Genomic DNA, 12,664 nt, shown 5'->3' on the forward strand with positions numbered 1-12,664 from the left:
GGCCTGCATCACTTCACTTCACTTCTTGCATACCACGTCATACCAGAGGTAATGTCCATGTGCATGAAGCATGGCCCATTTAACGAGGCAAGCCTCAGTTTGTTGCACAAGAACAGACCATTGTAGCTGGTGTCTTCTGGAGACAGCTCAGTGGCATAACCTCATCGGCGATCTCAGATACCTACAGTTCATAAGTGTGATCCCACCAGCGATGTCTCAAGTCTTAGATATTTTACACCTTTGAAATTGGGAAATCTGAGGTATCCAACACTACAGGGTAAACATATTCTCATGGCTTTAGTGAGTTTGTCATACATCAGCTGTCAATGCAATGAGATTGATAATGATGGCGGACATGTTGACGAACACTTCAGCCAAGGTAACAGCTATGGCAGTGCCTGGTTTTTGATTGCTGCATTTCCTAACCCTATTGCACATCGTATGCATGAGTGTTTAGTCGAATGGCATAACCGTAATGGTTATTTTGGAACTGTGCCTGCTTCCTGTGAATGGAAGTTGTCGCTGATACGAGGATCAGGAGATGGCATTTTGAGAAGGGGTTTGTAATTCCGACCTAATCTGGAGTGCATTTCATGCAGCAATTACCAAACTCATGGCTTAAGATACAAACTGCTATGGGTTTAAAAAAAAGTTGTATTGTAATATGCTCCATCTCTGCAGGGGGTATGGGATTTTCTAAGTGTTGCTGAAAGATTTTAAAACAGAAATTTAAACAAAGTTCTTTTTCACATTTATCCTAAGTTTCTTTGCTTCATCAAGCAGCTTTAAGTGCATCTTTATTTTAAAATTCACTCCATTGGTTGCACCTACAAGATATCTAATATAACTTCTTGAGAATCCAGAATTGTGCAGATACGTAAAAGCTAACTGTTGTCACCAGAAGGTCACAAATCTGATTCCCATCAAGGCAAATCTATATAGATAGTAAATAGAGGACTGTTGAATAGGAGCATTTGGTATTCCTTGATCCTTGCACGGTTGGTGAGAGCAGGGCCCTTTGTATTAGTTTTGAATTTCCCTCGCACCAGGGTTGATTGCAGTCGAGGCAGTTGATTCTTTCTACTTTCTGCTGGTTAACAGGAAAACAATGCAAAGTCAATGTCTTGGACACCTTTACTTGCCTGCTGGTTCATTGCTTACGTGTTCACCAACAGTGCATTCTTAAACAGTGGTTAGATGAGCATTTTCTGACAATATAGCTGATGCAACTGAAGCTGCATTAATTGTCACCTCACTTGGTGACATTCAAGTCACAGGTCCAGTTGCTTCAAAGTTTCAAGCACCTGGCTCCTTACAGACATCTCGTTTTCTCGCTCTGCAAACTATATTTCAGATTGAAAGAGCCTTTGAGCTTTTAAGGGAGGTTCATCGCTTCTGCTTATAATCCTTGTTTAAATCTTATGCAATATATATATATATATATATATATATATATATATACATATATATATATATATATATATATATACACATATATATATATATATATATATATATATATATATATATATATATAAAATATATGCTTTCGTTTTCATTTCCGTGTAACTACATAAAACAGCGTTTCTCTCAACACAAGCTGCGATGCTCAAAGTCTCTGTCCTTGCTTGTACTAAATAAAGATAATGGCTGGGTTCACTGACAAAACCTCTTGGAAAATGACTTGGCAATTAGGTAATAACTGCTGATGTGCAGCTGGTTCATGATTGCCTGTCGGCGGCGCCTTCTTAAGCGCTGGTGGCGCCTGGTGCAACATCTTTTTTGACACCCCCTTATTACCTCCTTCTCCACGGATTCCCTCACTATCAACCTCTAACAGTGCCCCTCATTTCTCTATAGCCCCTTTCTCACATGCATTTCACTTGTTGGATAGTGCTATTCATATCAGTGTAGGGTGTCCGAGCACTCTACATCAAACAAACATTACACAGAGACAATAAATCATACGAGTGTTAAACAGTCTACAAGAAATGTTAGATAAGGCAATAAGGATTACGTGTAGGAATCACGTCATCCATATTGGTAGGCACTATATTTTAATAGTGTTTTGTCTGGAGAAACACAAACTCTGAAATACATACAAAGGAGGTTGGGGATGGTTTTACTAATAAGAATGTATTTCTACCCAAACTAACACTTTTAGCAACGTTAGGATAATGAAAGATTCGGGAAAAACATAAGGTTCCAACCCTATACCTTGCAGTTTTCATGCAGATCTTTGATGGCAGTTCATACCTCACTGTGCTATATTAGGATTGTAATTTATGAACTGCAAGTAACAAAAGGATCTCTGTGACAAAAGCAGTAACCTACTGAGATATCCAAATAAAATACTTTTCTGTGATCTGCATGGTACACGCTACTTTATGATGAGTCAGAACTGTAACTAGACAAAACTCGATCTGTTGTCAACAGGGACATTTATCACCAGAATTATCTTGATATTTTTATTGTTGCCTAAAAGCTGTCAGACACGCAAAGAACTCTGCAGCGGGTGCTTTAAACCCCTTACGTTATTTTAAACACAGCCCCCCTCCTGCCCTGGGTGGATCCCAGCCTACTAAATTATAAGCTTTTGTATGGTTGAATTAACACATTTAAATTAAAATTAAAAGGAAGACACTGGAAATAGAAAATCTGTGTATTTTCTGAACTCATAAGCTGATGTCTGGAGTGGTTGAATTAGCAAAATGTTTTTAAAGCATATATTTGAATGGAAAATCATGCGATGTTGGGGAAGCTTACCACTAATATAATTACCCTAATTGCAGGGGCACTGCAGCTGTGGCTGTAATGTATTACCCATATAGAGGCATTCCACATTGTCAAAGCCTTTTCTACATGACTTCTGGCAACCGTGTCTGAACTGAGGTGATTGCTGCTGGTAATCTTGCATATGGTGGCCACTACTGTAATTTGTCTGATGTGGTCACTATTACAACACCAATGATATTAGTAGCTATGGATGCTTTTTATCGAGCTTAAGATGCTCGTATTACAGAAAAGGTTGGAGACTTCTGTTTTAGCCTTTCACCTTGAACTATGGATTTTGAGGAATAATTCGACATTACTAGACACACTGTAAATACATTGTGGGAGGTGGTAACACACAGCACCTTCACACAAAACAGTATTGCAAGCCTTTGATTCTAAGAAAGTCGAATGGCAGGAAAGAAAGTAACTTCAGCTAGGAACAGAAAAAGTGATGTTCCACATGAGGCGTGGAGAACGCTCATTAATCACATCACCGAACTATCAGTAACCACCCTAACCTGATGGTTCACGTGCCCACTTCCTGGCCTAGTCTTGACGGAAGGATTGCTTCCAAAGTGTAAAGTGTCTAAGCGGGGTGTGTCATTCTCAACAGGAGAACTAGGAAAAAACGTCCGACCTAGCTAAAATTCTGCTATCGTTCATTACACATATTAGGGTGGCACTCCAGCTTATATTGGAGCAATAACGAAGTTTGATGTATTAAAATTCAAACCAGGTGTTAGCTAATTCCGGATTATTTTATGTTGTTAGCTGAACTTTTGTTAACATGCTGCCCAATTGCCGTATCTTCCACGTAAAAACTGTGCAGCCCCCATTCAGTCTTTCATGGTCACTGGATGGTTTCATCACTGTTAATCCATAAAGGGTAGCCCCACAAGACACGAGTAGAACCACTCATCCCCCTGGCCAGTAGCAAAGGGTATTTTTACAGGCTTCCTCAAAAGTGATAATTACCTTGCTACTGATCAGATGCTGAAAACTGCGTCCACTTATATAGCACAGGTACAGGTACCATTGATGAAGAAGACATGGTCTCTCAGAGCAATTTTATGGACCTAGAAGATGAGCTAAGACAACTGACCTCTTAAATCTCGACAGCTACAATTTTAAGTTCAGCCACACTGTGTCACGGTGTAAAGCAGATGAAGACGTGCCTCTAGCGTCTACTTTGTAATATTAAATAGATTGGCACATTCAGCATTGTGCCTCAGAATTTGCATCACTCATTGTAACAGGATGTGACTGCCCTGGATCATGTCTACTACTTCTCTTAGTATGAAGGTTTTGAACCTCTGTGTGCAGTGGCAAAAAATATAACAGGGGTCTTTACCACAGGTGAACACAGTGGATATATACTTCAGGCCCAATTTCAATTCCCAATATCATTGTGCATCACAACTTATGGCAACTTCTCAAATTTCTCACTTTTGCCACGTTTAATTTGAACAATTACTTCATGTTTGAATGTACATTTTCATTGATATTGAGGATACAGAGAAATGCCAGTAGTCGTTTCTCATGTTCATAAACACATACATCTTCACATTTTCCTCAGCTCTGAGAGTAAAACCGATTCTAGTGTTTGTTGTACTGCCTTTGCCTCAACTCCAGAGCTCTGATATGCAACAGCTTCTACTGCTTCAGCCTGCACTCCCAGATGGAAATGTAAGCCAAACGCACAGCACAACCTGGCATGAAAACATCTGAAACAAATTTCACCTGAGGTTTCCACTTAGCATTCTATTCAGTATTCCTTTTGGCCACCAGATTAAGATGTGCTGTAGGAAGTAGCAAAGTTGGTTACTCTATGATCCCAGGTGGGGCCTATGTAGTTTATGTATAAATTGCTGCATCAATACAGACGCTAGGCAAACTGTTAAACATACCGAAGAAAGGACGAGATGAGAAGATGATCTTGAGGTAGACGTTCTGCTCTTTAATTTATAGTCAATGCACACTGACTAAAATTACACTATGAAGTACTTAGCACAGACAGCTGCCACGAGGAGTAGGACGTTACAAGACATTTAAAGGTGTTGGTCAAAGATAGCAATACACACATGAACTGCTCATCAGAGCACCGCGTTATTGCAATATATTCCGTTGCTCTGCATGCAAGACAACCGCATGTGTGCAAGACGGACTTCTGGGTAATGCTGCCAGACCCAGCATGTTCCTTAGAGGTTGGAGGGGCTCCCCTCCTTTCGAGAATGACTACCAACTCCTCGCCAGGCTGGCAGTGATCGATTATAGAGTGTCAGGGATAGGAGGAGTTGCTTTCTGGCCTCTTCTGGTGAAAGATTTGATTTGTCTCCCTCAGTCGGGTCCATTGCTTCCTCTGTGTGGGACATGGAGGGAGAATGAGCATTTGCACAGCTGTTATGCTGTAAGGTCAGCGTGATACCCTTAGAACTCCCATAAAAAATGAAAACTGTGCAGCAGGGTTGGAGTGAGTGTGGCCTATACACTATATGGTGAAACTCCCATGTATGTATGGCATGCAAAACGGAGTCAGGAGAGGTGTCTGGTTGGACACTTTGTGCATTAAGGGTAGCCTACAATTCCACAGCCTTCCTCTTTTGAAATGCACCAGTCTTCTGTAACTGGAGAATAGAAGGAAAACGTCTTGTGTGCAAAAACATTGTTCTTTGACATCCTTACACTTTTCTGCCACAGGTGATCCGCCCAGGCAAATGCTTGTAGCTGGTACTGGGAGCCTTCACTACATTCTTTGGTGGCATTTGTTCTTCCCTCGACAGAGTGCATCCAACTATAACTCCGGATTCTGCAGATCAAAGTTTATGACTTAAATATCCTTATGGGAATCTGTTGAACATCCCTAAATCTAGACAGAACTCTGTGATGAAATCCATAGTCTATTGTCAGCCAGGTACAGGAACTCAGTGAATTTGTTCGAGGATACATGTAATCAGAAATCAAGAACACCCCAGCTCCAGGGTTGGGGGTCTAGATTGCCAAGTCAAGACCAGAGTAGAAGAATCTACAAAATTTCTAAGAAGAGTTGTTCACACTGCCATTGAGGGAGGAGCCCTAAGTCTTTAGATTAAAACTTTGGATGAAGAAAAAATGATGCCTTGATACTATTAGATCTATCAGCTGCATTTTACGCAGTCTCCCACCCCATCCTTTTACAGCGGCTTACGAATGGGTGGGTGGGTGATTCTGGCACTTGAATGGATTTGCTCTTTTCAGGAAACAGATTAATTAGGTGCCATCCACACAGCCTGTTCTGCCAACAAGGCTTTAAACCTTGGAGTGCCTCAGTGCTCATATATTGACCCCTACTTTAGTTAATATCTATATGTTCCCTTAGCCCCCCCTTGGTGGAGTCATTTGGTGTGAAGATAGTCTCTTATGCAGATGACACACAACTGTTCCTATCTTGTGAGACCGGGGCCTCGGCTGGCCAGGAGTCCTTTAAAAGCTGTCTTAGGTGACTACTCAACTGGATGTGTGCTAGCAACCTCCAATGTAACCATGATAAGACCGATGTTGCTGTTTGTATTTTCCTCTTTTCTGTGGTGGGAGGACTCTTTGGCCAGCTTCTTTTCCAGACCTGCCATAGTGGCTAGGAATCTGAGAGTCAAGTTGGACTAGTGGCTTCCATTCCAGTCTCAAGTGGCCACTGCAGTTGGCTCATGTTGCATGCTGTTGCTGACTCTTATGAACTTGCTTTTTCTTCTGGCTCTTCACTTCCAGAAAACCGTGGTCTACACTTTGATCACCTCAAGACTAAAGTATGCCAACATCCTGTACTTGAGTTTACAGAGGCTTTTTATGAAGCAGCTACAGGTGGTACAGAATGCAGCTGCTCGCCTGCTGTTAAAGATTCCTGGATATGCCCCCATTTTTCACAATTTCACAACTCTGCATTAAAGAAAAGGATACTGTTTAAAACGTTAGTACTTGCACACCAAACCTCCCATGACTCTAAACCCCAGTTCTTATCCAAACAGACCATTACTAACCTTCTCGGGCACTTTGTAATGCAGATGCTTTGCTCACATTTATTCCTATAATCAAACTTGCAAAGAAAGGGGGCACCTTCTTCTCCGTTTTGGCTGCACACGTTTGGAATCATCATCTATTCACTCTTTGCAGGACCAACAATGAACAATGGTACATTCTCGGCTAGCCACAAAGGCCCAAATATTTTAAAATGTGCATATGAATATTTCTTCTGCTATATCGATCGGCTACAGTCAATATTAGCTGTCTGTAGGCAGAGCTATTATTTCTAATGTTGAACATATACTTAGAGTGGGCTTTAGGTCAGCCCCTTGCTCATGATTGTATGGCTTTGTTGTCTATCTCAGTTACGTGCTCTTTATTTGATGGCTTTCCTGATTACTCTTGTGTCTTTTGTTTGTGGAGTTTTATACAGCGCGAACTAGACCCGTAGGTATCAGAGTGCTATACATGAGCACCAGTTACGGTATACAAGGACACATTCATTTTTTTAGTGGGCACGGGGAGATTAAGTGATTTCCCCAGAATCACAGAATGTTGAGCTTCCCTGCCGAGACTTAAACCCGGTACGCCAGCTCCGAGGTCGACCGCACTGGCCGTTAGGCCACACTCTCTCCCCACCCAGGAGTATTTTGGTCTCAGACTTCTAATTGGAGGGCTTTCATCCTTCCACTGCTGACGCCAAAGAAATATTTTCTTATGGATCTCGCCATGGCATTAGACTTTTAGCACCTGTGGGGAAACACGTGGCCCTACGAATATTCTCTCGGCTACCCCCACTATCTGCGTGCTCACTTCCATCCCTCCCTCGCTCCTCTGGTCCTTGCTGTTCATTCATCATGCTAGTGCTCCTGCTGCACTGCACCTCCCTCTTCTTTCCCTCCTTGAACTGAAAGTGTTCTTTCGCTTGTTATCCCAGCCTTGCTCCCTCCCTCCTTGTCATGCCGGTGCACCCACTATCCAGCCCCTACTTCTTTCCCGGTCTCTCCAAGCACTCGCTCTTTCCCAGGTATTTACATTAGATTTACTAGGAAGTTGTGAGCCTGGGATTCGAACTTGGGTTTCCTGTTTTAAGGGCATTGACTTACCCAGTGTACCACTTGTTGCCATGGTGGTCAATCTTATTGGTTCTGGTAAGAACCTTTGGGCTGCGATAGCTCTTGCTAAGGCATTAAGGGCCTATGGACATGTGGCCGTTATTCGTCCCCAGAAGAGGTAAAAGCAAGTGCTGTGCTTCTCAGAGTTTGTCTCTAGGAATTGTGGCGAGTGTTACTTTACAGAAGCATACCAAAAAATACCACGTCAGTCCAGCCTGCAATCAAAATTGACCTAACAGCTCCTAAATAATGAATAAGAGATAAAAATGTCTGAGGGCTTTGGTGCAAAGATAGGCAGTGATGGTCCGCAGTAACGAGTAGGCCGACAAGGGCACAGCAGATTACCACAGTAGTACGTTATCTGTTTCGGTGGTCGTTGCAAAGCGGAATTCTGATGTAGTGCCAGGAGGAGCTGAAAGAACTATGTGGTCATTGGAGGGCCATTCAAAGAAACAGACTGCAAATTCTTGAAATGTGTTGCTGCCAGAGCTCTTGCTCACCCAGACCACCAAAGGCTGTCAGTAGAGCACTGATTCAAGAACGGCACATGGAAACAGACTGCTCCCCAAAAAATAACTTAGTAAATACATCTTAAAACAAGCATTTGCAATGCAATAGGTCTCGCATTTCCGAGTTTGAGCTATTGGCATTGTAAATGACAACGCCTTTTATTTATGTGTTTTGAAAACCTGCAAACGGTGTGTAAATACACACTTTGTACTTATAGAAGCAAGGCTGGCAGTAAAAGAGGCGCAGTTACTGCCAGCCTTGCTTCTCGTAAGCAAGGACTATAAACACCGCTTGCACGTTTTCAAAACACATAAATAAAAAGCATTTTCATTTACAATGCCAATTTCTCAAACTCTCGCAAATGCGAGACCTATTGCATTGCAAATGCTTGTTATTACTTTGCATGTGGATGAGATGATGGTTTTTAACAGGCCTTTTTAAGTTAGGTTTGTTGAACATTATGTTTTGAGACTTTATTATCCATGATGTTTTGAGCTCGTATATAGTAAAAATCACCTCTTTAATTTGAGGTTCTGTACGCTATTTTGCAATATGATTTAGTAAGACTAATGTGAACTGCCATCAAGTATTTCACCAAATTCGTTCCTCTGCCCATCCAAACAATGAGTGTGCAGCTTTTTTCAGCAGTGAAGTTTTGCAAATTCCTGAACTTCCGCTTTCAGGAAATTTGCAGTTTCCCATTTTACACTCCTGAAACAAATTTTTTTCCTCTGAGCAAGTTAATTTTCACTGCAGTGAAATTCCGCCAAGCTTTAAAACGTATGAATATTTTTCCAGACGAGATTATCTTTGGTTAAGGCTTTCTATGAAAAATGATAGTTTGCAGAATGTTTTTTGGCAAGTTCGCTCTTTGCACATGTTTTGTGCGCAAAATGCATTGCACAGCAGATGGATGCTGTCCAGTATGAGGCACAGCTTATCCAGTACCGTGTTGTTAATGAAAATAAGGATAAATGGAATACAGTATTTAAAAAAATGCATTTTTCAGATGAAAGTGATGAAGTAAAAAACTTTGTGGTGTCTTGACATACGGCATTTTTCAAAAGACCTTTGCAAAGGTTATAAAAAGAAAACGTTACACCGTAAGATCGGACTAGCCAATAATTACAGTCTAGCAGGCCATTAATTCTGACACCCTCAAATATGACAATTACCCCCAAATTCATACTTTAAAAAAGAAAAAAAATACTTTGATCGTATAAACACCAGATGACCTGGACACATCAAACCTAACTGGTGCTTACCCTGCGCATCAACCACCTTGTAGATGTGCACTAATGCACTTACACTGTCTGCCTCAAAGCACCTAAGAAGCTGGCCCACATGTTTAGCACTATACAAAGCAAGGTGAATGAATAAACCTTTGGTACAGTCTTGTTGTAGCTTCTCAAAATCAGGATGGGATCGACTGTCTGAGAACAGACCTGGTAATTGTGAGCTGTGGGTAGGAAAGAGTAGTGATGAAGTCACTGAAATTACATGATCCCAATGCATTTCCATTCATGTGTGGATCATGTGACTGCCACCTATTCTAGCATCTGTGTGTTATAAATGAAGAGTTGACTCCATAAGCTGGTAAGTGAAGTAGAGGTTTATTTGCAGTACAGGTATAGGTAGAACAGCCTCCCCGTCCAACCACAGCTCCAACTGTCAACCAGGCAAAGGAGAGCTCCAGAACTTAGAACCTAGGGAGGAATCTAGAGTGCTGGCGCAAGAAAGAAGCAAAGCACTGTACAACATATCTCCCCTCTTTGTAAGGAAAGGAAACACGGAAAAGAATAAAGAAACACTAATGTACATAATCATTCAAGTACATGGGTGGACGACGGGAGCGAGAGCTCCTCAAACCAGCATCAACCAAGGAAGAGGAGGAAGAAACAGGATCACAAGATACAGAGGCAGGAGCAAGGGAAACAGGAGCAGAAGAATTAACCGCAGAACCATTATAGTAGTAACATGAAGATGTGGAGGCATCACCACCACCCACCTCCCCCCGTCCAGTTGACAAGGGGTTGAGCACAGAAGGACCACCAGAAGACAGTAAATAACCATTACAACCAACACTCTGAGGAGGAAACAGGTCATCAGAAGAAGAGTCTTTACATTTCTGATAGAGAGCTACTCTGCGGTAGTTCCAACTTTCACCATTGGCTAAGACGATGAAATGAGGAAAAACCTTCTTGACTCTGTAAGGACCCCTAAACTTGCTGAGACCCTTAGCAAGTCTTCCCGGCTTAACTTTAACTAGGTCACCAACAGAGATGGGAAGGAGGGTATTGTCATGAATTAAGGGGACATCGCCGCCAGAACCCTTTAACCAAGCAGGGGTCAATTTGCTTACAGGAATGCGACCACGCATAAGTTCAAAAGGAGACTTTTCACCACTCTTGTGAGGTGTGGAGCGATAGGCCCAGACCATCTCCTGGACACGCTCATCAGAGAAGCAACCAGTCTCAACAAACATCTGAATCACACCCTTGACAAGGCGATTCACCCTTTCGCAAAGGCCATTACCCTGTGGATTGTAAAGACTAGTCTTCTGATGCCTGATGCCACACTCATTAACAAATGAAGTCATTTTCGAGGAGGTGAGTTGAGTCCCATTGTCTGAGATGAGGACACAAGGATACCCCTCGTTGATAAAAATACCCTTCAAAAACTTAATGGTGACATCAGTGGTGATCTCTTTTACAAATTGTACACACAGCCATTTTGAAAAACAATCGATTAGAACAATTGCGAAACGGTGGTCGGTGGGTAATTCACTCATGGGACCTATAAAGTCTATGCAGACACTGTGCCAGGGAGTATCATCAAAAGCAATTTTGTGTGCGGACCGAGAGCCCAAGACCTTGAGGCGCTTCTCCCCTTCTTTGCAGAAGCTACACTTTAGAACACAATCAACTGCATCATTGTCAATAGAGGGCCACCAAAAGTTCTGTTTGACACGGCGTTGAGTGAGACTTTGACCCAAATGTCCCTCATGGGCCAAGTCTAGAATCCTCCTTCTTAATAGTCTGGGAGGGACAAAACGATCACCTCGCATCAAAACATCTTTACCTTCTAAAGAAAGTTCATCTAAAATTTTCAGGAAAGGTCTGACAGAAGGACTAACCGTACTTTCTCTCCTAGTACCATTAGAGACAAGACTGATAACAGCCTTCAAGGTCAGATCTTCTTCCATTCCTTTGGACCATTCATCACGGGAAAATGAACCACCGCCCACCAACAAAACATCTTCCATAACAGCAACCGCTAGATCATCAGACGTGAACTCAGAACCACCACAAGTGGAAGGAATAGGGAGCCTGGACAGGCAATCTGCTTGGATATTCCTCCACCCGTGGACAAATTCGATCTCACACTGATAATCTTGCAAGCGAGAAGCTAGTCTCGCCAACCTTGGGGAGTCCTTACCAGCCCCACCCGGAGCTAAGATGTTTAAAAGGGGTTTGTGGTCTGTACGCAAAACGAACTTGTAACCCCACAAGTAGGTACGAAAGTAGCTTGTTCCCCAGACAGCGGCAAGAGCCTCACGCTCTATTACCGAGTAGTTAGACTCAGAGGTGGACAAAGGCCTAGACGCGAAAGCTATGGTTTTCTCCACACTGCCATGTCTTTGTAAAAGGACCGCACCAAGGCCAATGGCACTGGCGTCAACCATGAGAATAGAGGACCGAGCAGTGTCAAAAGGGGTGAGTACATCTGCAGTTTTGAGTTCCCCTTTGATCAATTTAAAACAAGATTCGTGCTCAGTGGTCCAACAAAATTTGACACCTTTTTTAAGTAAGGATCTGAGGGAAGCAGTCTTGGAAGAGAAATCTCTTACAAATTTCGAATAAAACTCGATCAAGCCCATAAAGGACCGAAGTTGATCCTTATCCACTGGGGAGGGTGCTAATTCAATGGCTTCAAGTAAGTTTTTCTTGGGTTTGATGCCTTCTTCCGACAAGCAAAATCCTAAGTACTCTATTTCTCTCAACAGAAAGGCACACTTCTCTTTTCTTAATGTCAAACCAGCCTCATCCACTCTACGTAACACATCTTGTAAGATTTTGTTGTGCTCCTGTAGAGAGTTGCCATAAATCAAGATATCATCTTGAAAGTACAGTACCTTATCAAGACCCTTAAAGACTTCAGAGACAAGTCTCTGGAACACGCTAGCAGCTGAGACTAGCCCAAAAGGTAGTCTGGTGAATTGAAATGTGCCCTCACTGGTGATAAAGGCAGTTAAATGCTTTGAGCTTTCG

This window comes from Lissotriton helveticus, chromosome 5_1, assembly GCF_964261635.1.
Source record: "Lissotriton helveticus chromosome 5_1, aLisHel1.1, whole genome shotgun sequence".
NCBI classification, from domain to species: domain Eukaryota; kingdom Metazoa; phylum Chordata; class Amphibia; order Caudata; family Salamandridae; genus Lissotriton; species Lissotriton helveticus.